Source organism: Culex pipiens, chromosome 1 (assembly GCF_016801865.2).
Source record: "Culex pipiens pallens isolate TS chromosome 1, TS_CPP_V2, whole genome shotgun sequence".
NCBI classification, from domain to species: domain Eukaryota; kingdom Metazoa; phylum Arthropoda; class Insecta; order Diptera; family Culicidae; genus Culex; species Culex pipiens.
In genome coordinates this window covers 25,139,237-25,166,929 of record NC_068937.1, presented here as the reverse complement: position 1 = coordinate 25,166,929, position 27,693 = coordinate 25,139,237, and the positions used below count along the sequence as shown (strand labels likewise).

Here is a 27,693-nt window from a genome sequence, read left to right as displayed (position 1 = left end):
GAGAGCAAAGTAGGCTGGTGACAAAAGAGATTTAAAGCGCCCCACCTTCGGAAAGCTTTCCTTCCGGCGTTTCCCGCGCTTAAAAATACTAAGGTTTTGCTGAATGTTGACGTTTTCTTTTAACAAAAAAAGTAACACAAATTTCATTCCCCTCTTAAAAATTAATCGCGCCAAAGGGCTCCCCTTTTCAGGCCATTTAGAAACAAATAAATCATTTTGTAGTGCAGAAAAAGTAAGCTTATTTTAATCGTCACTCATAACTTTACTAAAAACATTAAAAAAAGAGAGTATATTCAAAACCCGTTTAGTCTTTTTAGCAAGTACAGTTTTGGTGCAAACAAGCGCGCAGCAAGCAAAATGAACGAAAAAAAAAACTTAGGCCGTAAATTGGTTCAGAAAAGAGATTGTGTGCAAAATCCGCGAAAAAAATACAAATGTTGGACAAAATTGCAAACGTTCGAACGTCAACTTCTTTCCGTTTATTCCACGAAAGCGTGACACGATAGAAAAAAAGGGAAAATAACAACAGTAAGAAACAAAATGGACGCAAAATCCGTCCACGACGAACACTCGGTTCACGCGGAAATCTGGCGCTTGAGACACGAACAAAAACGAGAACGAGAAGCAGATATTGGAAGCTCTTGAGCGATCAAGAGGGTAAACTCAATAAGAACAAAACAAAACACAAAACAATACAACAAAAAACAACAACGCCCAGGGATTAAACATAAACGAAAGAAGAAGCAACCAAACACTTAGAAACAAACCTCTTTACCACTAAAAATGCAATGGGAGAAAGAAGGGTAACATACTGGAGCAAAACACACACACAAACTAAACACTAACTAGAGAATACTAACTTGTTGACAAAATTGACAGAAACCAAAATAATGAGACAGAAAAAAATCCAAACAGGAAATCATCATCATTTGTAAGAAAGTGAACAATAAAACTTTTTTGAATAAAATATTTTACGCCTAAAATTTTTGTCGTTTTCTTTCACTCGTTTCACACTATCCCAGAAAATGCTAACTTTTCAGGAAACTATCCAAGATAATGGAGTGCTGCTGCAGAAGTTTCCGCTTCCGCTGCTTCGTGTAGGGTTTTCGTCCTTCAAAATATTGTAAATAATATAAATATATTGACCAGGTAATAAAAGCTCAAAACAGACTATTCCTTACTAAAGCGTGTACTTGGTTTTGACAGCGAATGAAAAGAGGCGCGTGTTTATGTTTACGCTGTGGACAGTTGAGAGTGAACGTTTGGCGCGGAAGTGTGAGTGTGATTGAATTGTGCTGGAACTGGCAGGACACGACGGAAGCGGACATGAGGTCAGTGGGTGGTTGGGAGGTTAATGATCGGCAGCGATGGTGCTGCGTCTGGAACGTCGTGTCTCAATGAGTCCCGGTTGCGACTCTACAGCAATGTAAACTATAACAAACACGTTTCGTACTGAACCAAGGAGGAAGTTTCAGAGTTTGGTTCTGAATCCTTTGAAGTTTTTTCTTCCTGGTTAAAGCACATCGGAAGGAACCGGTCAACAAAAAAATGAAATGGGCAGCAGCGCCAGCGAAAGCAAGCCAGAGAGGGTGAAGAAAAGCCCCAAGAAAACGCTCCCTCTCCTTTGTTCTGCTGTTCTTAAAGCTGTTTCTTGACCCCTTTCCTTCCGATCTCCATACTAGCCTTAAGCAACAGCTTGTTCAGATAGGCACAGCATAAAACGTGGCAGGTCTGAAAATTCGTTTATAAATTAGGGGAGATGGGGGCAAGACGGCCACCCTAAGGGAGAAGTCTAATAAAATTTACACAACAGATTATTTTGATCTCAAATTACGTACATATTGTTCTACTACTAGTCCATTATAGAAATGACATACATTAGTTGGTCTAAAAACCAATTTTCAATACTTTTCAGCAATTTAAAAAAAAATAATTGAAATCGTAGATAAATGAAATACGCGGGGTAAGACGGCCGTCGGCCATGCATGTGGGGTAAGACGGTCAGTGCTATAAATTAACTTAATAACTTTGCTAAATCCACCCAAATACCTACATGATTGGTTCACGGAAAGGGGATCCATCGCCAAATCGCGATAAAGTTCGCTAAAACTAGCGAAAAATGTCGCTAATTTCTCAGCCTGCACAAAAATTACCTAGAATCGCTAATTTTTTTCGCTGGTTTGGAAACCGATGAAATTCTACCAAACCAGTGAAAAAAAACACTGGTTTGGTGAAAAATTTCGCTGTTTGGGGGATCAGTTTTGCTAGAATCAGAAAATTTTCTCGCTGGTTTGGAAAAAGCGGCAGGGCTCCAAAATCAACCAGGAGATTATTGTGCTGGTTTTGGGAAACAATTCGCTGGTCCAGCGGATTTTTTCACTGAACTGGTGTTCTTTTACGCTGGATCAGCGTTTTCTATCGCTGACGTCCGGGTTTTTTTTTTCGGCGGCAGCAGCTCGTACCAAAATCAACCAGGAGATTATTCTACTGGTTTCGGCGAAAAATCCGCTGGTTCAGCGAATGTTTCCACTGGACCAGTGTTTTTTTGCACTGGATCAGCGTTTTTTATCACCGACGTTTGTTTTTTTGCACAATAGTGTAAAAATGGAAGCTTTAAAATGGAATGTTGAAAAAAGGAATGGTCAATATTACATCTGTTTTAGACGAATTGTCACTGAAAATTTAGCCTAACTTATTTTACAACTTAAATGGTTTAATATTTCGATGGACGGTGTAATTTTGGAACGATATCGATGCAATATTGCATACAACAGAATTTCGACCTATTTGTCGATACCTTATTTGACAACTGTCAAAACTTGTTGTTTAGAAAGTTTTCAGAGGTCGCGGACGGATTAGGTTTGTTTTTTTTGCTGCTGCTCAGTGCTTATTTTACGTGGCCAAAAAAAAAAATCGTCGTGAAAAGTGGTTCCGCGCGTCCGGATGACAACCACTTGATGCATTTCCGCCCCAGGGATGCCATTCCAGTTCCTGTTGGAGAGTTTACTGTGGGAAACTGAATTTTCCGGCAACTAACAAGAACGGAACATTTGTGCCTAGTAATCTCGTACAGGTAGCAGGTTCTGGGGCCTGTCAGGAAGAAGAATAAAAACGAAGTGTGTAACGGTAGCTTTCGGCCAGGGAAGTTTCGTTGACTGCGGATGGCGGGGTCAGACCGGATTGAGTGCGACGCAGATTTAAAGGTGTCTGGGATGTGTTGGGAAAGTCAACTCTTTCTTTCGGTTGCATCGGCTTAGGGTAATCCGTGCCACGACCGGCAACCGAACGAGCGACTCGTGCGTGACACGGGACGGTCGTACTTTTTCGGCGATCCCAGCGCCAAAACCGAGAACTTCAACGACCAATCGGTACTTGCTGCCGATCGCTATCAGATCGACCGGACGCGAGGTGGAGGTTCACTTCTCCGCCGGGAACATGACAGTGTTGGACGACCCGGACACGCTCAACTTGGAAGCGACCTTTCTTATTCATCAAGGCGCCAATCATCTGCAATGACGTGCGGCGGAAGAACGCCGTAACAGGGATCGCCAAGCTGTCCGCTGGGGAGGTGAGGTTGACACTGAAATGTTCTTAATTCTCCTTAATGACCATCAAATTGCAGATGGAGTGCCGCAATCGACCCTGGTTTATCGAACCTCTACGTTCGACTGCGAAGACTCCTTCTACGCAAGAACAATCTCGCCGATCAGCACCGTTACGCCAATTTGGTGCTCAACGAAGACACGCGTCGTCATAAAGAGCGAGGACGTCTCAGCAACGGCGTGTCCCCTGCCGGATGACACTTCTCATCGACACGTGATGGAAGTCTTCAGCGCCAGCTGGACCCACAAGCATCCCCACTTAGGAATTGAACCCTCGAATGTGATCTTCGATGATTTCCTAACGCAGGTCAACGGCGCGTACTCCTGACCAAGCGACCGTCAAAGTAATTTGGTAAGTGGACATCATCGCAAACTTTCGACACGTTCATCAACGCTCTTTCAACAGCTCTAACCGCCGCCGAGGAGTGTCCGGATCAGAACGCGTGCGTCAAAGAGTCTATCTGGTGCGATGGGATCGCGCAGTGTCCGTCTGGCGAGGACGATTTGTTCACCGACGAGCATTTGCCGACCGACTTACTGGCTTCAACGTGCTGCTTCTGCTGCTGTGCTGCAACTGACCGCAAACCTGTACTCGGTGAGTTGTTTTTGGAAATACTATTTTTCAAATCTTCTATATCTACTTTCTCTCTCCCTCTTTCTCCCATTCCAGCGAAATCCGTCGCAACTGCCGCCGGACGTCGGTGCTGCAGACACAGCTCAGGTCGCTCAGCATGATGGACATGGCAGTGTTTGACGAGAATGAAGTGATTTGCTAACCAAGGGACAATTATGTACGGTACGTCACCACGGTCTGAACACGCGCCGAACAGAATTGTTCCCCCACCGAGTACTCTTCAAGCTCCTTCCGGTTTCTGCTCTGACACTTCCCGCAAATTTGCGCTCTTTATGAAAACGTGTGATCTAGGTGGAAGAATAGATTTAGCTGATCTCGTGAAGAAACGGATGCTCGACGTAAGTTGTCTCTGAGTATAGTTGAACGAAGCATGAATTAATTTGTTTTATGAGGGGACTTGATTGAGCTCGCGATCATTCAGGTCCGGTTGATGACAAGGAAGCAAATTAATAATAATAAGAAACGGAGGAAAAGTACAACATACTGGTTCTAAGCCAATCGCCAAAGTTAGCGTCGTTTATTTTATTCGGCCAGGACTGAAATCATGGCAGTTATGTGGCCCTAAATATAGACAATTGACGGAAATAATGGAAATAATAAAGTGATTTATTACAAAGCAAGGTTTGTTTATGTTCCTAATAATTGATGACAACTCTATATCTATCCGCTCAACTCCACAGAAAATGAGCAAAATTACACATTTTTAGAGATAAATTTTGACCTTCATAGGTAATTTTGAACATTTTCTGTTGCAAAATTAATCATTATATGAGGTAAAATTATCTCATATATGAGTTAAATTTACACATTTTCAGAGGTAATATTAAAGCTTTTTTCTGACATAAAAGATGTACTCCTTCCCAGATGTAATATTACCACGATTTTTTTTTTCTGTGTGTTTTGGCGGCAGAAGCCTGTTCCGCGGCCATGGTCAAGTTCCTCGTTGTACTTACTTGCCACAGCACAAACTGTTCCGCGGCCATTGTCAAGTTCCTCGATTCTTGCTGCCACCTGCGACAATTTGTGCACTCATCTATGCAGCAGTACAAATACATCTCCAGCTTCACTGCACCGTATTTTTCTGCTGCGAGAACTTTATGGAAACGTGCTTCTTTTCATTGAAAAGAACCATCACCTGTTGAGTATGTATTTTAATGCTGAACACTTGATGCAGAACTTTTTCATGCTTTTTTGTTTTGAAAAAACCCCTAAAGCAATTCGATTGCCACAAATCGCTTCCAAACGTGAACAATAACAAACATTTATGACGGCTGTCGGAAGGATGTGTATCAAACCAGCGAAAACTTTCGCTGGAAAAGAAACCGTTTCGGAAATAACAAACCAGCGAAACCAAGTTGCTGGATTTGATTTCGCGCAGCCACCTTTTTCAGCGAAAAATTTCGCTGGTTTAGAGAAAAATTTCGCTGATATCAGCAAAACCAACCCAGCAAAATTCGGTCGCTGGTTTGGCGATCGATCCCCTTTCCGTGTTGAACAGACATCTCTGAACATCATAACTATTTTGATTGAAAAAAAAAAAATCAGGTTTCAAATGTGAAGAAAAATGCTGTTTAAAAAATTTCATATTTTGGCTCAGTGAATTTCATATTATTGCGACCACATTTTATGAAAAACTGTGAATTTTTACTAAAAAACAAACACAATTTAATGCAAAATAATAAGTTTGTGTATTTCGATTAGAATAAGTAAATCAAAATTATGTAAACAATATTAAATTAGCGATTTTGATGAAAAGTTTGATAGGATTGCATACTATTCAATGAGTTTTGCTATATCACAGTAAAGAATGTTGTCGAAACGGTAGTTAACAGCATTTTGATTAAAAATTGATATTTTTATTGAAAATGCTTTTCCTTATCTACAATTATGTCTTAATAGTCAAAAACCGTCAAAAATATAACCATCAAATAAAAATTTACAAAATACGGGTGGCCGTCTTACCCCCGGAGGAGGTGGCCGTCTTGCCCCCAGAAAAATTATTTTTTTAAACATTTTTTGTAAATAGCTCATCGCATTTTTTAAACTTTTTCGAGGGACATAATCTTGGAAAACTTCAATTTAACATGAAAAAATATTTAAAGAAAGTATTACATATTGTTATCAAACAAAAATGCCTAAGTTGTTATTCATGAAAATTACATCCAGTTTCAAGTTCAAAAATTATTTGTTTATTTTGAGCTATTTTTATACTATTTCAAACAATATTTTTGGCAAAGGTGACTTCATATCCAGAGTTTTTTTTTAAAAGGACCAATAAACTATTGTCTTTCATATGTTTATAGGACCTAATCAAAAAAAACTCCAGATATGCATTATTTAGCATGAGGAACAGTATTGCTAAACATTGTAGTAATATTCATTAGTATACTTATTAAAACAGTGGGGTGGCCGTCTTACCCCACCTGGCCGTCTTACCCCCAGCTCCCCTAACTGTTTATTCTTGAGACAATGTCTAGAATTCCTGTGGCGTTCTTAACTCGATTTTACTAAAAATGCTCGTGCGATAAGATAGCATGACAACGACGAAATACATTATTCTAATCATTCTAAATGATTAATTCTATAGATCGGTCTCCATCACTGAAGTATCGGACTAACATTCCCATCCACTTCTCCGTGTCTTACCACTGGGAGCGTTCTTTTATAACGTAACGTAGTAGGTGGGGGAGGGGGGAGGGGGGTTTCGGAGGCCGTGTTACGCTCCATACAATTGTTTTAAAATTTGTATGGGAATTTTGTTACGAGGGGGGGAGGGGGTCTAAAAATCAGTTTTTTTGCGTTACGTAATAAAAGAACGCTTCCACTGGTCGTGGCCGGCGCCGGTATTGATCAGCATGATAGTTGAAACATGATGATGATTGGTTCCTACTTTTCATCAGTTGGCCATGGAGCAGTTTTTGAAGGTCCTGGTCGATAACTGAGAAGCATGTTATGATTGATTCGAGGTAAAATGTAATTTCGTAAATGCGATCCTTCACACAAAGAAAAAATACTCTAAATTTAAAAAGATCGTTCGTTGGATTAAAAGTTCGCGTTGGTGAATATTCGTAGAAAGTTCAAACTTTTTAATTTAAAAGTTGGAAAGTTTTTGATACTACCATGCACTTCTGGAACAAAATCGTTGTATCGGTAAAAGTTTTTTACTTTTATTATAAGAAGAAACTTTTTATGGCAACAATAAATAACATTTAAAATTACAGTGATGATTTTTTGAAAAATGTGATGGATTTTATTTCTATTTTTATTTTAATATTAAAACTGCTGCTTATGCTCCTTAACATCGCGGCCTACATTTTGGAGCGCGAAAGCGATGTAGAGAACAGGGTGGTCTCGTTGCCGGCCATCATCAGGACCAGGCCTGCAAAAAGTTTCCAACCCAGCGTACATATGAAGCAAACCAAAATGTCAGTTCACTGCAAGCATGTGACTGCAAGCCTACTGTGTCTGTTCAACCACTGCCGCCCGACTCGTGCCGGTCGGCTGCTGGAGAATGAGAGACATGAAAAAATGAGCTACACTCACTCAATTCGTGTCATATGACTGACTCGTAAAATCCTCTTTAAACACTAGTTGACTATTTTCAAACAATTGAATGGTTGTAAACAGTGTAAAACACTTAAAACAACCGTAACTTATATTCAAAATTACATTTCCACGCATAAATACGAACTTTTTGTGTAAAAACTTGTTTCTTTATGTGTGTGCGTGCAACGTCGAATGAGCGTTGGTCGACTACTGCCTCGCATTGCAGCTGCTCAATGAGCTAGGGCACTCACGACTGCGCCGGGTTTGTTTATGTCACGGTTTTGCGGTTCAGTGAATGGATCTCAAAAATTCGTGTCAGCGTTGCCGATTTTCGCGTCATGACCCCTGACATTTTCAGCACTGATCAGGACAGGCTTGGAGGAGTTAGCCATTGGGTGTTAATTCGGGAAGGTAATTCGACGTTTTCCGACTGGGAAGTGAAGCGCCTGAACCGATAGTTCCCGAATGGCACAGATGTTTCCAGTTCATCCGGCCGAAGCTGCGCCGTCGCGAGTTGAGAGTTTGCGGGCGGGAGTTGCTGAAAGAGTTTGAAAGTAAATTAAATTGGCTAGACACTGAACACATTCTCAATACTCACCGGTGACTTCTTCGGTATTCCAGGTAGATGTTCTTGATCAGGTTCGTCGGATGTCGCTCCAACCTCTGGAAGTAATCCGAGTACGACAGCTTCAGGACCTGCGGCTTTCGTACAGACGGTTCTTCCAGAACTGGTGCAAACTGTTCTTCCGGATGTTTATGTAATACTCGTCAAATATGTCCCGCACCGAGAAATGGACTGTGGACCCTCAGGACATCCCACACTGTCCCGTCATCACTTCCGGCACATAATGCTGCTGATGGTCGTAAACCGCCGGCACAGAGAGCAACATCCGCGCTGACCACCTCCGATCACTTCTAATCGTTTCCCTCTTCCGTCGAATCCTTCTCCTCACCGTTAAAATTAACTTTATCGAATACAACCGGTGCAAATTCACATCCGCATAAACGGCGTCCTACAAAAACAAACAAAATCAAACTCAAACGCCACCAAACACCCAAGCTTCCTTCTTACCCATTTCGGTCGTGAAACAGCTGCAGATCCGGCAGGAAGCAGGCCTCATCCTTTTGAAAACCAACTTTCCCCTAATCCCCTAACCTTGTTCCGCACCATCCTCCTTCGAAGGTATCCGCGTCCAAGTCCTGGCTGCGGACGCGTTCTGTTTTGATTGACGTCGTGGACCACCACTCACTAACCACCGGAATCACCTAAACGTTTGTTTACATTTTGGACTTAGACGTACACGGTTTCACGAGATCGACAAAATGAAAGAAATTATACAGTTCATTAAAAGTTAAAACTTTTAAATAAGTTAGCAATGAGATTTTCAAAAACTGTAGCAGTAAAAGTTTTCATTTTCAAAACAAGAAAAAAACTTTTAATGTAGCAAATTTTAACCACTTATTAATTCGAAAGTAAGTTACTTTTGTCATTACCATAATATTTTTTTGTGTGTTGTACTGTAACATTAGGGTGTAATATGGTTGTATGGAAAAAAATAAAGTTGTCCAAATTTAGCAAGCACAGCAACTTTTTGGTTCCTTATAGGGTCCTTAACAACTCCCCAAAGTTTGGGAACGATTGGTTTAGTCCTCACTTTGCGCAAAGCAATTAAATTTTCCATACAAATTTATATGGAAAAAATCATTTTTTTGAATTTTGATATTTATAAAATCCACGTTTTACGCTATATCAAAACCGGATTCATATTCGGATGCTCTGGAATGTGCTCTACAACTTTCCCGAAGAGAGTATGGTGCTAACTTGCTCGTATAAAAAGATACAGCGTCCTCAAAACTCGTCTAAAACGTGATTTTCGATCAAAAAACACGTTTTAGACGAGTTTTGAACACGCTATATCTTTTTATAGGAGCAAGTTAGCACCATACTCTCTTCGGGAAAGTTGTAGAGCACATTCCGGAGCATCCGAATATGAATCCGGTTTTAGTATAGCGTGAAACTTGGATTTTTTAAATATCAAAATTGAAAAAAATGATTTTTCCCATACAAATTTGTATGGAAAATTTAATCGCTTTGCGCAAAGTGAGGACTAAACCAATCGTTCCCAAACTTTGGGGAGTTGTTTAGGACCCCAAAAGGAACTAAAATAATGCTGTGCTGGAAAATCGATTTTGATATTACACCCTACTGTAACATGTTTTTTTCGGCAATTTTCTATCGCACTTTTGAGAACAAGAAATCGAGAAACTAAGCAATAATTAAGCGCGAAGTCCAAGTTAGAGGGAATTGCGCAAGTGAGAGTCTACTAAATATATGGAAAAGCCATGCTTTATGATAACGAAGATAAATTGGTCCCAAAAAATTATGTTTAAATATAGTTAATATAGTTGGTATCGCAAGTCCGTTTCATTTGCTATCTGAATCAATCAAATTCAAAGAATTCCAATCAATTCATTTTATCGATGTCAATGCTGTGAACATTCCACACACTGATCTTGTACAAATCATTGTTGATCAATGATAATAAATTTCCCCACTACACACCTGCGCATGCAGCAGAACAAAGCAAAAAAGTGCTCAACGGATGCTGCATCTAATCAGGCATCATTTTTATTCATCATATCACTTTGATTAATGCAACTTGTGTGCTCAATAGGAGAAGAAGTACTAAGAAAAAATAGTCACAGTCACATGTGCTGTTGCACATGATTGCCACTTTGCTGTGGAATTTACATTAAGCTTGAAGGAGCAGCACCGCGAGGAGGTCACCAATTGATTGGCATTATCAATGGCCTCGCGGGAAACCGTCAATTGGCTTGATCACAATCGTCGTAAAAAGCGCGAAATTATTGTGGGCATAAAACTGTTTGTTGTTATTGGCGAAGCAGGGACTGTAATTTGCCAAATCATTTGTGGGATGAAGAAGGTTCGTGTATCTGGAATGTCAAATTAATCATCTGGTGGGTGTCCTTACGTCCTTACGGAGGGGGGGAAGGGGGGGGGGTTTGAATACTTGTCAAGTGCAATCAACCATAAGGTTTTACGCCGACTCGATTTTTAGGTTAGAAATTTGACAGTTCGGCTGCACTGTTTACATTTTTTGCACGTGTGTCTAAGTAAAAATGTGTGTGCGTGTGCGCTCGTGACGTCACGCTGTAAAACCTAATACATAATTCCGAAGTTTTCCAAACTTATTATTTGGCGTTTAGTGTGGACACAAACCAACAAGCTTATTTTGAATTGCAGAGACACAAACCGACCTGAAACTATGCTGTTGTTACGAAACTATTCTAACCATCTAAATGAAAGTTTGTTAACGGCATCCAATTACCATCATCATCATCACAATATTTTAATTAGAACAATCAAATCTAACAAAAAGCGATTAATAACAACTAGATCTTCAATTACAGATAAATCCCCTCCCCTCTCTAGTTTAGCCTAGGATAAAAATGCATCTGATATAGGGTCGCATAATGAAGAAATCAGGCCGCCGCGTGCCCGTCCAACATCAAACGATTATTTTGCTGTACCTCGAGGGGTTGCGCTAGATACGTCATCACCCTAATAGTGAGAAGAATATTTATGACGGGCGCACGTGGCATGAATTATGGGAAGGTTAGAAAACGATCTTCCTTTTTTTGGCACCGTTTCTTGATAGGATGGAAAGTTGGGAGTTGAGTTGGTGAAATGGTAGTTTTTGCAACTAGTTGCAAAATGAAGATCCAACGGAAGAGCCGACTTCCCAAAAAAAAAATTCTTGTAAATTTATTTTTGTAACTTCTTGTAAAATACTTAAATGACAAATTTTAAATGATTGGCAATGAAGGTTCTACCATTGTTTTGGAATTTATAAGTAAATTATCATTTTGGCGTCAAGCTTCTGTAAAATCCCAAGAAAATCTGATCTAAGTTCTGCTCAGCTGCAAACCTCAACAAAGTTGCCAACCAATTACAGTGACATTCCTTATCCCGTGCAAAGGTTCATTGGCTTTGGCTTTTCAAAGTGTCGCGCTAGGTTGTCCCTGCTACTAGCTAACTAGAAATGCTCTCCTTTTTGCCATGTGTTGCCACAGCAGCAGCCATTATCACAGTCATTATCATACCTCTGGCTTTTACGACAACCCGCTATGCTCACCGCTCGAGATATGGGACTGGAAAAAAGAAGAGAGTTGATCTCCGACTTTCTTCTACATGTTTTAAAATAGTTACAGAATAGTTCTACCTTTTTTTATGTACAAAATTGGAACTGAAATACACGAAAGATTCTGCTACAGACTTGGTTTGTGTCACTGCAATGTTAAACTAAGCATTTGGTTGGTGTCCTTGCTAAACACGCTGAAGCATTGATTTCTCTTTTGATTTTAATATTCTTCAAAGCTTATTAGTGAAATTAATTTATAGCTTTTCTACTTTCTGCAGTTTTAAAAACCTGACTTATTCAAACCTCCCTCTAGTCATACCGGCTTAACTTCTTGACATTGATTCAACTGGTGTTTTTCGATGATTTTGCTTCCCTCAAACCAACAACGCACCCACCCACATACAAGCTCATCCAATCACTGCCGTTTGTTTATCACCCACAAACATCAGCAGCAGTACTCACACACATGCGCGCGTTCTCTTTTTTTCCCCAAAAAAAACAAAACTCATCAAAAACATTAAAAACTTTTGCTGGAAAGCGCGCCGAGAAGCACGCCTTCACACTCACCACAGGCCTGTATGGTTTTGATTCTCCTCTCTCATTCATAATTGTATGTTGTGGGTTTTGGACTCTCTTTCAACAACTTGCGCTGAAGGGGAAAACGTTTTTTGAAACTAAGCTTTCTAGTACGGACTTCAATTGTGAGGAATACTTACTATTTTATACAAATTTTATAAGATAACTCAACTTGCACTGTTGTGTTTAAGTTTTAACGAAGCAATGAAGTTATTTAAAAACCGATTTGTATCCGGCACACTGTATTTGATTTCAAAATGTGCACTGCACAATCCGGGAGCTCTTGTTCATAAGCTGTTCGGAAGCGTTTGTTTGGTTGTCACCATCGGCTTCACTCATTTTGACGTTCATAAACTTGCCAAACAACTTATTTTGTTGCAATAACTAGAAAAACTAGGTTTTAACACAGTTCAAACAAAATGTAATGCTTTTGCTAGAACTAGATAGTCCCTTCATTCCACAACTCCGATACTAGTTGCATTTATTTTGGGGAAGGTTTCAGTAATCGACTTGCTATCCTCTTTTTCCCTTTTCACGTGTAATACTTGCAGTATTCCCAAAGGATAGAATGGGATCGAGAGCTTGTCACGAGGTCACTTTTTTTCTTTTTATTAACTTTCTCGTTGTAATAAATTTGACTGAATCGTGAAATTGTACCTAGCACAAGAAAAATTGATTACGAGAACCATCTGCAACAAAAAAAAAAGAAGAAAAAAACAAAACAAACATCATTTAACATAACAGATTTCAAGAAAGGAGCTTACAATATCGTTTTTTACATTTTTGAAGAAACTATTTGATTAATCAGATCAGTTATGGGCTTATTAGCTTCGTGACACATTTCTACAGGACCTAATTAAAAAATTGAGGCTTTATCTGTATTCTATTCAGAGCTATAACAATTTCGGTAAAAAACAAAGCCAAACATTTTCGCATGGAGTGGTCCCTTCACAACTTTCTCTTTACTGTAAATTAAATGCATTCAAAGTTCTTAAAGTTCACGTCCGCGTTTGGGAAGCGCACAATTGGTTTTGGAATTTGAATACATTATGATAATATTGTAATGCACTGCATTGTTTTAAAACTTAAATAAACTGCTTCTGTGCAATATTTAACTGAAATGGATGAAAAAAAAAATGAAAAGAGTGCAATTTTATTGCGTGATTTCAAAATATATTTAATGTGCATTTGAAAAATATTCCAATAATAATATTATCTCGAGTACCCGCACTTGCCAAAGTTTAACTTTAGTTTGACTTCAACATTTTCACATTTACAAAACTCATTCCCCAGAATGCCATTCTGATTCAAAACTGATTTCGTTTTTGATTGTTAAGCTTGAATATGACCCCAAGCATGCTTTAAAGTGATTTAGTTTATTAAGTCAAGATGGCGGCCAAAATGGCGGGGTTGAAATACTGAAAAAAATTAATTGGTATGCTAAAAGGCAATCAACAACTCAAATTTGACTAAAAACTAAAAACTAAAAACTAAAAACTAAAAACTAAAAACTAAAAACTAAAAACTAAAAACTAAAAACTAAAAATGTGTAATAAAACCTTATGTACCCTTTGAAATTTGTTTTAAGGATTATGCAAGAGCAAAATTTGGTATCATACCAATTTGAGGTATTGTTCTGATATTGTAAAATTGCAGAATTTGTCAATGGTCGGATACCAAATTTTGGTAATATTTTGGTATTAAAGTATTTTATCGAATTCCTCTGAAACTATGGGAAAATTTTGTACAATTTTGACAAAATAATTAATTTTGCTCTAAAACGATGTCTCAAATCGAATGCTTTCATTGAAAACCGAAAATTTCAAACTTGATTTTAAACATATTTGATATATAGTGTGGAAAATTTCAGGATACATTTTGGTATTAAAGTGTTTTTTATTTTCAAATTCCTCTGAAACTTTAGGAAAATTTCAACAAATTTGGACGAAATAATTAATTTTGCGCTAAAATGACTTGAAACCCAACAATGTTAAAACTGATTTTAATTTTTTTTTTATATGCCCACTAAGTTTTTTTTTAAATCATTGAAATTTCTTTAAGTCGGGATAACCAATTACTTTGAAAAAAAGAGTCAATCGACAGATTATTGAATTTTGGTGAATTTCAATCCAGTTTCATTTTAATAACACTTATTTTGTAATCATGTTATTTTTCAGAAGCTTCAAGAACTTCAAGCACAGGCCGTTCATCAATGACAAATGCATCCGATGTGGTGAAGAATATCACTTAGAACAACATGGAATCATCAGGTGAGTAGATTTGGCTGTTGCATATGGATCATTTCCGTTTTTTTCACTAACTGCAACTGCTGCACTAAAAAATGGCATGAAAATACCAAATTTTGGTATTACTTGTGCAAATAACTGGGACCAGATTGTGCTCTTAGTTGCCCAGTAATAGATGGTAAAATACCATGAAATCATACCAAAATCATGTATGTGGAAAACCACAGGAATACCAAAATCTGATTTTCCAAGGGCGCGGGAATACCTAAAAATAAAACCATGGTAATACCAAGTTTTGGTATTCAAGCAATGTTCAAAAATCCAGAAGACCTCAACTTGGTATTGAAATGGTTTTATTTTGTGGTATTATTTTACCCTTGGAATAACATGGTTTGGTATTGTTGTGCCCTTCCACATACAAGACTTTGGTATGATTTAATGGTATTTTACCATCTATAATTGGGCAACCAAGGGCACATTTTGGTCCCTGTTATTTGCCCAAGTAATAATGGATAGACGAATCAATAATGTTAAATCCCTTCTTTCGATATAAAAAAAAAATATGATTGCAGTTGATTTGAAAAATCATGAAGAAATTCCCATTTCAAGATCTAACCCCTTGGCAATGCAGCACGTAAGGCACAACGACGCTGTAGGGAAAATACACAACAAAGCTTGCAGTGAGACTGTACGGAAACGCACTTCTGTCGGTGAGAGAGTCTTCAGCAGTCCCTCGCGCTCCAGCACCTTCGCCAAAGCTCGTGTTTCTTTTGTGCGTTCGCCTTGGTGGTCGCCCATCAGCTCGATGTAGAGGTATTTTTCTTTTGCTACCACGATCCATTGAAGGCAACAGCATAAAACCCAAAACGAACACCAGAAAACGGGTTTCGCACTGCCGGCCAACGTTTCTTCGTCAAGCTCACGCGCAAGTTCTCTCTCCGCTCTCTCTCACGTCAAAGTTTGATCTCAGTTTCCTCCGTATGTTGTTGGTTGGTTGCCTGCGCTGACTCCACCGTTTCTGTTGCTCATCATTTCTCGCTGGTGCCTTTGCGAGTCACGTTGCAGGTCGTTGCGGGGTCCGTGGTTGAAGTTCGGTTTCTTTGCGCGAGGTTGTTCCGTGTGTGTGAGAGAGAGTTCGTCGCGCCGTATCGTTCAAGTTGTTTCCTAGGGTAAAGGGATCTGCTGCACCTGAAGGTATCGTGTCGTCGAGCGGACCGGCCGGGAAGCTTTTTCCAGTTGGAACTTGATTCTCCAGCATCATCTTTTTAGTTTGTGTTGGTGAGCGATCAAGGTGGTGATCAAGCGAAGAAATCTCTGCGCGTTGATGAAGAGGCTGCTGCACGGAAACTTGAGCTGAGATGAGGTGAAGAAGAAGACGAAGAAGAAGCGTCTCTGTGGGGTGGTCATTACGTGGTAACCTCGGCGTGTAACACCCGCTAGAGGAATCTACGTCGAGTTGAGTTGGTTGATGAAGATGCACTTGGTGAAAGAGAAGACGTGAATCCAAAGAGACACAAAACAACAAAAAGTAGCGTTTAATTGCTCACCGAGAAAAAGTTGAATTTTGAAAGTTTTTTTTTTCTCGAAGACCTGGGCGACCTGCAGTGTGTTGTTATTCAAGCAAAATTTGGGTGTAATTTTGGTGGCTGAAAATTGGCGGAGAAAACAGCAGCAGCAGCATCAGTGAATGAGCGAATGATGATCCAATGTGATTTGAGATTGAGAGTGTAGGTGGAGAAAAATTGTCGATGCCGCCGTCGAGATATCCAATGTGTGATTGCGGTGATAACTGCTGAATGTTGAATGTTATTTTGGATGGTGGACGTGTGATTTGTGAAAGAAGATTAGAGCTGTACTAAGTTTGGAAAGCTGATTTGGGGAGTTGGTTTCGAGAGCGAATTGCTTTGGACATCAACTTTAATTGGAGTCATCGGAATTAGGCAGCATCTAGATTGGAGCAGGAGCTTATTTACAGATTTATTATTCGATGTAAGTCGATGTTTTTGTTTCGCCTAATTATCAATAGGGAAAGTTAATAAATACTCTTGTAGTTTTCAGCAAAAATCACAAAAAATCCTTTAATCAACTCACCAATTTTATGCTTAATGTCATTCATACCTTCATACACTTTTAGGCCCTCACAAAAAAATAACACAGAAAATTACAAAGATTTACTGAAAAAAGTCCAACAACTATTTCAATAAGTTGTCCGTTTATATCAATATACTACAATTTTTTAAAGCATTTAAGTTAATGTTGTTCGTTTGTTCTCTGTAAGTGTCTCCTACACGCTCCAAGTGATTATGTATTCTGAAAACATTCTTTATTAACTTTATATGAAGATAAAAAAAACTTGCGTATTCATGAGGGTGGTACAAATCCGGGCTTTCTCGGGGCTACCCCCTGAAATCATAGATCAGGGGTGCCCAACCTTTAGGCCCTGCGGGCCAGATCTGATTTTTCTGAAGCAGTGGCGGGCCGGAACTAACGTTGATAAAAATTGAAAAAAAGCTAAAAAGATTTATTTTTTTTATTGGGTTGTTTCAAATAAACCAATAAATAAACTAGTGTTGAAAATAAGATTAATAAATCTTGATTTAACGAAAGAAAAAACAGCAATGATATCTTTGAAAGATGTGTTTATTTGATTTATTTTTATTTTGTTTTGGTTGAAATTGTATTATAATTGTTTTTTTTCGATTGAGATTAACTACCCTGTTATCATTAACTCGACAAAAACATAAAAATTTCGTTGTTGCATGATTTTTAAAGTTTGAACAAACAACGAGACAAGATAAAATTTATTGAAACGTAATTTGGACTCAAAGCTTCTTTACGAAAAAACTATTTTAGCTTTGTTTTGCACCTTTATTCAAATATTTTACAAAACATTTCAAAATGAATTTTAAAGACACGAAATTTAAAAAAGTGTAGAAAAATATATATCTGATAGTTTTTAATTCGTCATTCTTCAAATTTCTTGGAATTATTGAAGCCTATTGAAAAAATGGCTATCTGATTTCTTGACTCAATTTAAAACATTTTTTTTTATATTTGAAAAATATTTCTAGCTATCTTTATTTTTAATATGATTAATTTGCTTTTTAAAAGCGTTTTTCCAGCAAAACTTAATCATTGAAAAGTTTATCAAAAAAAAACATTTTTGCTTACTCGTTTATGAAAAAACAATTTTAATAAAAATTCTCAAAAAAGAAACAATTCAATTAGAAGTGAAAACAGCCAAAACATTTAAAAAATTGAGTGTCTTTTTTCAATCTTTTTGCACATTTTTCAAGTTTAATAATTGATTCTGAAAATATCAATACAAAAATAATAAGAATGAAATTCAAACATAAAGAATGTTTAAATGTGAAATTTAATCATTTTTAAAAAGTATATAGGTAAAATCCAAACAAAAAGTTAAATCAGCAACATTGTATGTAAAAAGCAAAAAAAAAGAACAAATAAATGTTTTGTTATAATATTTCAATATTTTGTCCCAAGATTATTTTTAAAAATTTTACATTCAATTTATTTATTGAGTTTTTCATGAACAGCCTTTAGGGCCGTTCATAGAACTATTTTGAAAAACCGTCGCGGGCCGGATGAAATGGCTTCACGGGCCGGACGTTGGGCAGGCCTGTCATAGATTGACCCATCACTAGGCTAAATTCCACATTTGAGCTCATTCTGACAACGGGAACCCCTCCCTCTAATCGCTTGAAGTTTGTATGGGAAAAATCGTCAAAATGTATGGAGAAAAGCAACTGTTTTAGGTTTTTACCTGTGGAGGGCACAATAGTCGTCCAATCTCTATCAATTCTCAGATGTAGAACAACTTTCTCGAAGACACCATATTTTTAGGATTTTTTGCTGAAAAGTTATTTACTTCTGAAAAGGACCGTTTTTGCGCGGCCGGCTCAAAATTTAATGAAGGTTCTACATCTGAAAATTGATAAAGATTGGACGACTATTGTGCCCTCCACAGGTAAAAACCTGAAACAGTTGATTTTCTCCATACATTTTGACGATTTTTCCCATCGAGAAATTAAAAGTGCAACATGGAGTTAAACTTTCTGTCAAGCTGCTGTGAAGTGTTCCATGACAGCTGTGAAAGTTTCACTCCATGTTACCGGCTCACATCTTTCTTTTTAATTTCTCGATACAAACTTCAAGCGATTAGAGGGAGGGGTTCCCGTGGTCAGAATGAGCTCAAATTTGGAATTTAGCCTAGTGATGGGTCAATCTATTTCACGATAGCCCTAGAGAGCCTGGAGCTTATTAGAGAACGGACATCTCAAACCAAAAGTACCAATCGAAGCACGAGAACTGTCAAACGGAGGTACCAATCGAGCATAAGACAAAGGATTTTGCTCGATTGGTACCTCCGTTTGACAGTTCTCGTGCTTCGATTGGTACTTTTGGTTTGAGATGTCCGTTTTTTTAATAAGCTCCAGGCTCTCTAGGTAGCCCCGAGAAAGCCCGGATTTGGACCACCCTATTCATGTATAACTTTAATAAAGCTTAGTATTTTAAGCCATTGAAAAATATGTTTAGGATGAGAGGTTCAACAAAAACTTAATTTAAATTTCAAGCTTAATTTTTTGTTAGCTGTCTATTTCTTTAATTGTCTAACTTAAGCATGACCCCTAAACTACGCTAAAATGATTTAAAAATTTTAAATCCAAGATGGTGGCCAATATGGTGGTGATGAAATATTGAAAAAATGAATTTTATTATTTGATAGGCATTCAACTGTTCAAATATGACTAAAATGGGGTCACAGAACTCGAATTTGATGTTTAAAACAAGAAAAAAAAAATCGTCATTCGGGTGATCAAGTCTGGACTGTATCTCATCAAATCAGATCTAATCGAACCATAGCGCAGCCATCCTTTCGAATGCATCCTGGAGGCTAACTGCGTAAAGTCTGCCGCAGTCTGATTCATTGAAGTCGATTGAGTTTGAGCACAAATGTTCAAACAACAGCTCAATATAAAAATAAAAAAGTATAAAAATTTAAATAACGAGTCATGGTTTCAACATTTGAATGAAATAGGGTTTTTTCAAATAGTTTGCAAAATATCTAAGTATTGACACAAAACATTTTTTTTTGCGTGGTGTACACTGCCCATGTTCGCATAAGTGTCCCATTTGCATTTTCAGCAAATTGAGAAAACGGGCTTGGAAGTTTGAAAAAATGTTTCTCGTGAATTTCAGTTATACAATCATTTCATTGGAAAATAGTTGAACAGGGACTTCACACTGGTCTTGCTTATGCTTTTGTATACTTGTTATTGAAATTTTGCTTGATTTATTGCTTTTTCTTTGAAAGTACTTAGTATGGGACTCGATATGCGAACATTTCCTTCATAGTGCATCAAAATGTTCGCATACCAGTAAACATGTAAACAAATTAATTGGTTGAAAACGGTGGAAAATCAAAATTTTAAAATGTTCAAATTCAATTGTTGGGAGACTTGCGAACAATTATAATGAATGGTAATCCTTCGTAAATTTAGGACATTACCTAGTCAAATTGGTAAGTTCAGAACATAATATTCCCAAGTGAGACAGATTTGTGAATATTTTCACGATGGGACTCATATTTGAACATATTTCAGATGGGACAAGCAAACTTGCGGTTAAAGAAACACAACAAAAGAAGCTATTCCTACATCTAACTCGAAATCGACAAAATGCATATGGGACATTTATGCGAACATGGGCAGTACATCGGTGTTTCATTATGCTACTATAACAAATTTGCAAAATTTCAACGAATTCATGAAGAATAAAATTCCGGTCTGTGGTCCTAAAATTAAAATTTGTAAGAAAAATTAAAAGGTCTTTTTTTGGTTCTAAATGCATGAGTAAACTTTATGCAATGTGTTCTAAATAGTTTACAATTAAGTAATACAATTAAATTACAATAAAGTGTTCTCAATGAAAATTGAAATTTTTGACATAAATAATTATTTTTGCCTCTGCTTTTTCGGTCAAAAACAAAATCTAATTGACATTTTTCAACAAAAACTGTCAAAAAGCAAATTTTTGTTTATTGTTTTTTTTTGTGATTATCAGGCAACCAACAGGACGATTTCAACGGATTTAGGTAGCTGAACTGATATTTGACCTTAACAGTAATAACAATATTTTGTTATTCATTTCATGGTTCTATAAAAAAAAAACTTCGGATAGTCGACTTCTTACTGTAGTATGCAATGTTCACATTTGACTTATAAATGTGGTACTAGACTATGACAAACGAACAAACGAACTCGCACTTTTTTGCGTTTGACAGTTTGCGGGTAACTCGCGAACTTGTTTGCAGCAAACTTACAAACAAGACAAAATGTATGCAAGCTGACGTTTCTGCAAACATATGTTGGCGAAAAAACAACGCAGACAAACTGTCAAAATGTGCGAGTTTGTTTTTTTGTTTGTTTGCCGTAGTCTAATACTTCCTCAACAAAACCGGTAAATTTTTTTTTCGCAAGACCGAACCAATAGCTTTTTTTCGATTTAATATACCTAGTAGAGTATTAGTATTTTCAACTAAAATTAAAGTGAGGATAAAAAACTGTATTCTCTGCTCCGATATTATCAAAATCACTTGAGTTCAGTAATGATTTTTCTCAAGTCAGATTTCTTGAGGTCTTGTGAAAAACTCAAGTCATTCCAACTTGTTTCTAGCTTCACACCAGAAGAAGCTGTCACGTCTTTGAAAAGAGTAAAAAAACAAACAATCAAAATCATTATTCTTGAAATCGCTGTAAAATTTTATCACCAATTAATTTGCCCCTCCATCCATGTGGGGGTCACCGAGGGCCACGAAAATCTCAACTCAGAAGCTCCAAGAGCTGAAGAGTTTGGGTCCCAAGCATCCATTGTTGGTTTGGTTGGTCTTCCGTACGCGTGACAGAGACCCCGTCCAAGAACAGTGGACATGGGAAAACCGTCGTTTTCCTCGGCCGATTCAATCACACACGGAAAAAGTAAAGAGCTTGAGACTTTATCTCCGCTGCTGCGTCGTTTCTCACTGCATGGAAATGCGTGCGTCGAGTGGTTCGGGGTTCGCGCCCTTGACTTGAACCAAACTTGAATCTTTTTTTTCTGGGTGTGATTGAAGGCCCTCGGGGGACAACCGAGACGATTTTCAAGAACTGTACGAGAAAATTGTTCTCAAATTGGGCGCGCTCAGAAAGTCGTGATTTGGTGCGCGAAGCCATAATTGTGGGAAAACGTGGATTGACATCCCAAATTGGGAAATTGGTGTGAAAACGAGTTGTTGGGAGGGAGAGATGCTTTGCATTTCATGTTTGGAAAACGCGAAAAAGTCTGTTCGAAATGCTTAATGGAATTCGTGTTCAATATTTTTTCTAAAAGTGATTCCCTACAAAAGTGCTAAAATCTTCTTGCAATTCAAAAGTGTTTGAATGCTTGAAAGACAATAAAACATCTATCTTCATTCAAATGAAATTTACAATTTACAAATTTTATTCTACCTTAAATTAAAACCTTTTTAAACAAAGTGGTTTCGTAAACTGGGGTGTCATTGATAAAACAAATTTGGGTTAATTTGCCAGTACATACTTAGATTTTGTTACCGAAATTGGTAAATTTTACCGAATTTTCAACTGCTGAACAGTTCGGTAAATCGAAAATTTGAGAACGGAACAAAACAAAATAAAATTAAAAAAAAAAACATCGTCACGAAAAATCAAACCAAAATCTTATTGCCGAAAACAATTAACATTCCACTGGAGACTGGGATCTTCATCGCAACGAAAAAACGCAACGTTGTCGACCGCGATAGCGACGAGCATTGACGTATCGTTCTAAAGACTTGTGTGACAAACGCACCCCGAAGACAAAAGCAACGCAAAGCAAAGCCCTCGACGGAATGTTAATTGAAGTTCGACAACTCCGACGTACGAGAACAATCGATCGCGTTGTTCGGAGCGCGCACGCGTTGATTGATTTGACGTTTGCTGGACCGATTGTCAACGAGCGCGTCACGCGAGTTTGTAAACAATCGCGTCCGACAATGTCTGACAAAGAGGAAGGTGTTTGGCGCATTGTTCGCCGGCACAACAATGACAAACGCCTCAAGTGATTTGGAGCATTTCTTTGCGCCAGATCGCGTGACAAAATGTTAAGAAGACCGAGTAGTAGGCGTGAGGTGCGTTGCACCTTTGTTCGTCTGTCATGCTGACAGTATTTAGTGTACATTTAGTGCCATTTTTTGCCACGACGAATTTGTACGTTACACGCTGCCAACAAGCAGTCAAATTTTGAGTTCAAGCCAATAACGTTGCTGCAGAGGCCATCAAATGTCAAATTTGACAAAGTAAACCAAGATAACCACACTAATCGCCCCCTTTCGAAACCGTTTTCACCAACGTAGTATGCAAATCGGTCGTAGTAGGCGGAACTGTTCCGAGCTCATCGCGCCATAAACACAAAAAACGCGCGTTAACAAGCGCGTTTCCGTTTGCGTTCCCCGTGCGTTTCTTGCCGCGAAGCGGCGTGTAAACATCGCTAATATAACATACACCACGCGGCAGCGGGGAAAAGTGTTCAATCTCTGCCCGATATGAACGCCGTTTCCTAGCCATTTGCGTGTTATGAATTGGTGCGCGGAGTTTTTTTTTCTATTATGGGGTTATGTCACCCCCGCGAAGCTGAGTCGCGAAGCGCCGCCGCCGGTTGAGTGGTCAAAATTTGGACATTGGGTCATTAAAAGTGGCCTTATCGAGGTGCGGTAGGTGGGCCGGTGCTGCGTGTATTTGTTAGTTATTTTTCGATGATTTTTTTGGGGGCAAACACTCTTACGGTTGGATGATGGACGGTTTGGAGCGAGAAGAGTCTAGTTGAATGAATTTTATGACCTAAGATAACTGTGAAGTAGTCATATTGGAAAAGGTCTAAGAAATGACATTTAATAACAATATGTTATGAACGTGCTCTTTGTTTTGTTTACAAATGACACGCACGAAGCAAAACGGGTTTGCGAAATATTTCTCATCGTTTCTCACGTACTGAGAATGAATTCAAAGGGAACTGACAACTATTCTGATTTGTTTCTTACATTTTTTTTAGCTTTTTTTCAAACGTGACATATGAAAAGCATATTGATTTTCTAATTGTTTGCTTTAGTTTAGTTTTATTTGTTGTATCGTAGAGTCTCTACATTTCGCAGATCGATTTTAAATTGCGTTGTTTGGTTTTTAGGATACTTCATCCATCCATTTCTTATGCCCAAATATGTCCTAAATTTTATACACAGTCCAGACTCGATTATCTGTTGCCTCGATAATGCAAAGTTTAGATTATCTGAAGGTTTTTGTGGCACTTCGGATAATCATCTCATTAATAAAAAATATTCTTATTTTTTATGTCCTTACTTTTGACATCAAATTCGAGTTCAGTGTCCCCATTTTGGTAAAATTTCAGTACCGTCATCTGGGGTGAATCGGGACACATGGGGCGAATTGAGACAGCTGTTTTAGCCTTGTTACTGCACAATATTCGAATGTTTTTGATTGGTTTCGGATAAAACAGACGCAGAGAGCAACCAAAATAGTGCATCTTTTCTCAAATTTCAAGCTTTAAGGGGTTACATATATGTAAACCGGCAAAGTGTCAGAGGTTGATTAAACTTTTTTTTAAAATTGGTGTTCAGGTTAAAACATACATTTTCATTCATTAAAAAAACAAATTTGAAGACATTTGGTTGTATTATTGCTGAGATATAGCCATTTTTAATTTAGCAGTTTCAAAAAACGGGTGCCACGATATCTCAACATTGCTTTGACCAAATTGGCTCAAAAATTTAGTGAAGACTCGTTAATCCAGAAACTTTCAGGAGTGATTAAAAATCATCTTTTTAGTGTTTTTTTAGTTTTCTGTAATATGAAATTTTGTAACTAGCTACATTAGGGTGGTCCAAATCCGGACTTTTTTGGGGCTACCCCCTGAAATCAAAGATTGACCCATCACTAGGCTAAATTCCAAATTTGAGCTCATTCTGACCACGGGAACCCCTCCCTCCAATCGCTTAAAGTTTGTATGGGAAAAATCGTCAAAATGTATGGAGAAAAGCAACTGTTTTACTTTTTTACCTGTGGAAGGTGCCATAATTATCCGATTCTTACCATTTCTCAAATGTAGAACCTTCATTAAATTTAGAACAAGTTTTCCGAAGACACCATATTTTTAGGATTTTTTCCCGCGAAGTTATTAGCGCCCAAAGCTGACCATTTTTGCGCGGCCAGCTGTAAGGGGCTACCTAACAACGATGTTTATTTCCAATTCGTACACGCACGTGCTCTCTCTCAGGTTCAAACTCTCTCACGAGCTTGCTCGCCTGCCTGCCTGCCTGCCTGTTTGCCAACAAGCGCGCGCTGTTTCTCTGCTTGGACTTTTGTCGTAGTCGTCGTTTTCGTTTGCTATCCGCTGCGCTGCGTTTCTGGCATGTTTATTATAATGTTGAACTAAAATACCAGGTTTGTTTTGAGATATAAAATTTAATTGTAATTTGTAATTTGTTGTTTTATTGGGCACGTCAACTTGTTAGCATAACACTTTAAATCAAGTCAAGGAAGAAACAACAGGAGGTTATAAAAGATCCAAAGATAAAATTTAATGTAGTATGTGATCAACAAAAGATATCATATTATAAGAGCGTGTGAGAGAGAATACAAATTTAATGAATTAGTTCATCCATGAATCGTCATCTATTCTGATCCAAACCTAATTGCAAACGTTTTGGATTTTAATTTATCTGCTTTTGTTACAAGAAATACCATGCAGTTTTTTAAGATAAAAAAGGAAGGAATTTTCTTTAGATTTTTTTTAAACTGAATCCAAATGAGTATCTTAAAGGAAGGCCGCAACTGCAAGATCTGAAGGTAGTTAACGATTGTGCAGAAAGAGATGTTTCCTGAGGTAAACTGACAAAAAATGATAAACAGTTGCAATATTTGTTGCAGGTGGTCTAGGAACACAGAAAGAAATTTCCAGAAAGAATAAAAAAAAAATTCCAGAAAGAATAAAAAAATAATTTTAGAGAGTATGAGCAATTTTACAATTATTGCAGCAATAATTGTAAAATTGCCTTGATTTGTACTAAGTATATTTTTGTTAACGCAAACTACCTAAAGGAACAACATTTATATTACCTGAAGATTTTTTTTAAATAATTGAATCATTATTATGTTTCTTTAGCATATACGAAAAACTGCGTGTAATGCTTGGAAAAACAAACAAACCCTGTTCTCATGACAATTGCTGTAATTTTTTAATCGAGCCTAAAGTGTCTTTTCTTTATACTTTTTTTTTTCAGCGCAGTTTTTTTTTGTCATAATTTAAGAATTTATATGCTAAATATCTAAATATATCTTAAAAACAATCCTGCTATTTTAGTTGAAAATTATAATAAACATGCCAGAAACGCAGCGCAGCGGATAGCAAACGAAAACGACGACGACGACAAAAGTCCAAGCAGAGAAACAGCGCGCGCTTGTTGGTAAACAGGCAGGCAGGCAGGCAGGCGAGCAAGCTCGTGAGAGAGCTTGAACCTGAGAGAGAGCACGTGCGTGTACGAATTGGAAATAAACATCGTTGTTAGGTAGCCCCTTACAGCTGGCCGCGCAAAAATGGTCAGCTTTGGGCGCTAATAACTTCGCGGGAAAAAATCTTAAAAATATGGTGTCTTCGGAAAACTTGTTCTAAATTTAATGAAGGTTCTACATTTGAGAAATGGTAAGAATCGGATAATTATGGCGCCTTCCACAGGTAAAAAAGTAAAACAGTTGCTTTTCTCCATACATTTTGACGATTTTTCCCATACAAACTTTAAGCGATTGGAGGGAGGGGTTCCCGTGGTCAGAATGAGCTCAAATTTGGAATTTAGCCTAGTGATGGGTCAATCTTTGATTTCAGGGGGTAGCCCCAAAAAAGTCCGGATTTGGACCACCCTAAGCTACATGTATGTAACCCCTTAACCGAGTTAGAAAAATACAATGTGTTTGATTTCCTTGCTAGAATGTTATTTGCCGTCACGATTGGTGTCAAACTCCAAAACAGTATCGAACAAGTTGAACTCTCCAGCACTGAAATGGATGCTGAAAAGTTCTTTTCAGAACAGTTATTTTTGGCGATGAAATGTAGCTCGGTTCTTCGTTAGAGAATGACAGGAAAAGTAGACTCTGTACATTTTTTTGTTGGACATGTTTGGTCCTTTTTTATTTGCCTAACAAAGATTGAAATTTAGGAAAAAATAAGTTTTTCTAAGTATTTTCCTGAACCTTTAATCCACGATATCATTGAAACTGTTGATTTGTTTTTAAAAGTCGATCAATTTGAATGATTCGTAATTAACCAACCTTGGCAATTTAATATTCACCGCAGCTCATTTTTCCTTTTGGGATCAAACATACACGGATAGAAATCCTGTAAGCTAATCCGGTAACTCTATGTTTTTGAATTCGTAAACATTGAAATGTTTCCAAAATCGTCAACATTTTATTCAGATTTCGAACAACAATGTTGTTGATTTTGAAAACATTTACATCGAAATCGAGAAAAATGTTGATGATTTTGGAAACATTTCAATGTTTACGAATTCAAAAACATAGAGTTACCGGATTAACTTACAAGATTTCTATCCGTGTAATATCAACCATTTACATTACGAATTGAAATCGTTAACTTAAATTTCAATTCAATGTAAATTAAATTTAAAAACTAACTTAATCCACCTATGTGGTTGATGCCTTCCTCACTTTTTACCAACAATGGGTAATATGAGTGGTTTGGACACATATTTTAGCTATATTCTTGAATCCAGAAAAAAAACGTACACACATATAACTTAAGTAATCATAACTGGAGACAAGGTTGCCAGATCATCAATGTTT

The 27,693-nt window shown here is 37.8% G+C and overlaps 2 long non-coding RNA genes across 2 annotated transcripts; one reads left to right on the top strand and one right to left on the bottom strand.

Annotated features, from left to right (window-relative positions):
• The first annotated feature begins 3,123 nt into the window (after positions 1–3,123).
• Positions 3,124–5,725, top strand: LOC120429022 (uncharacterized). The gene is made up of 4 exons (XR_005607193.2): positions 3,124–3,568; positions 3,623–3,954; positions 4,009–4,197; positions 4,273–5,725. It is a non-coding gene; the product is annotated as an uncharacterized LOC120429022 (long non-coding RNA).
• A 1,501-nt stretch (positions 5,726–7,226) lies between these two features.
• On the bottom strand, positions 7,227–9,299 carry LOC120429024 (uncharacterized). Its single transcript, XR_005607195.2, has 3 exons — positions 8,855–9,299; positions 8,381–8,795; positions 7,227–8,320 (listed from the first exon to the last, which is right to left on the bottom strand). It is a non-coding gene; the product is annotated as an uncharacterized LOC120429024 (long non-coding RNA).
• Positions 9,300–27,693: the final 18,394 nt, after the last annotated feature.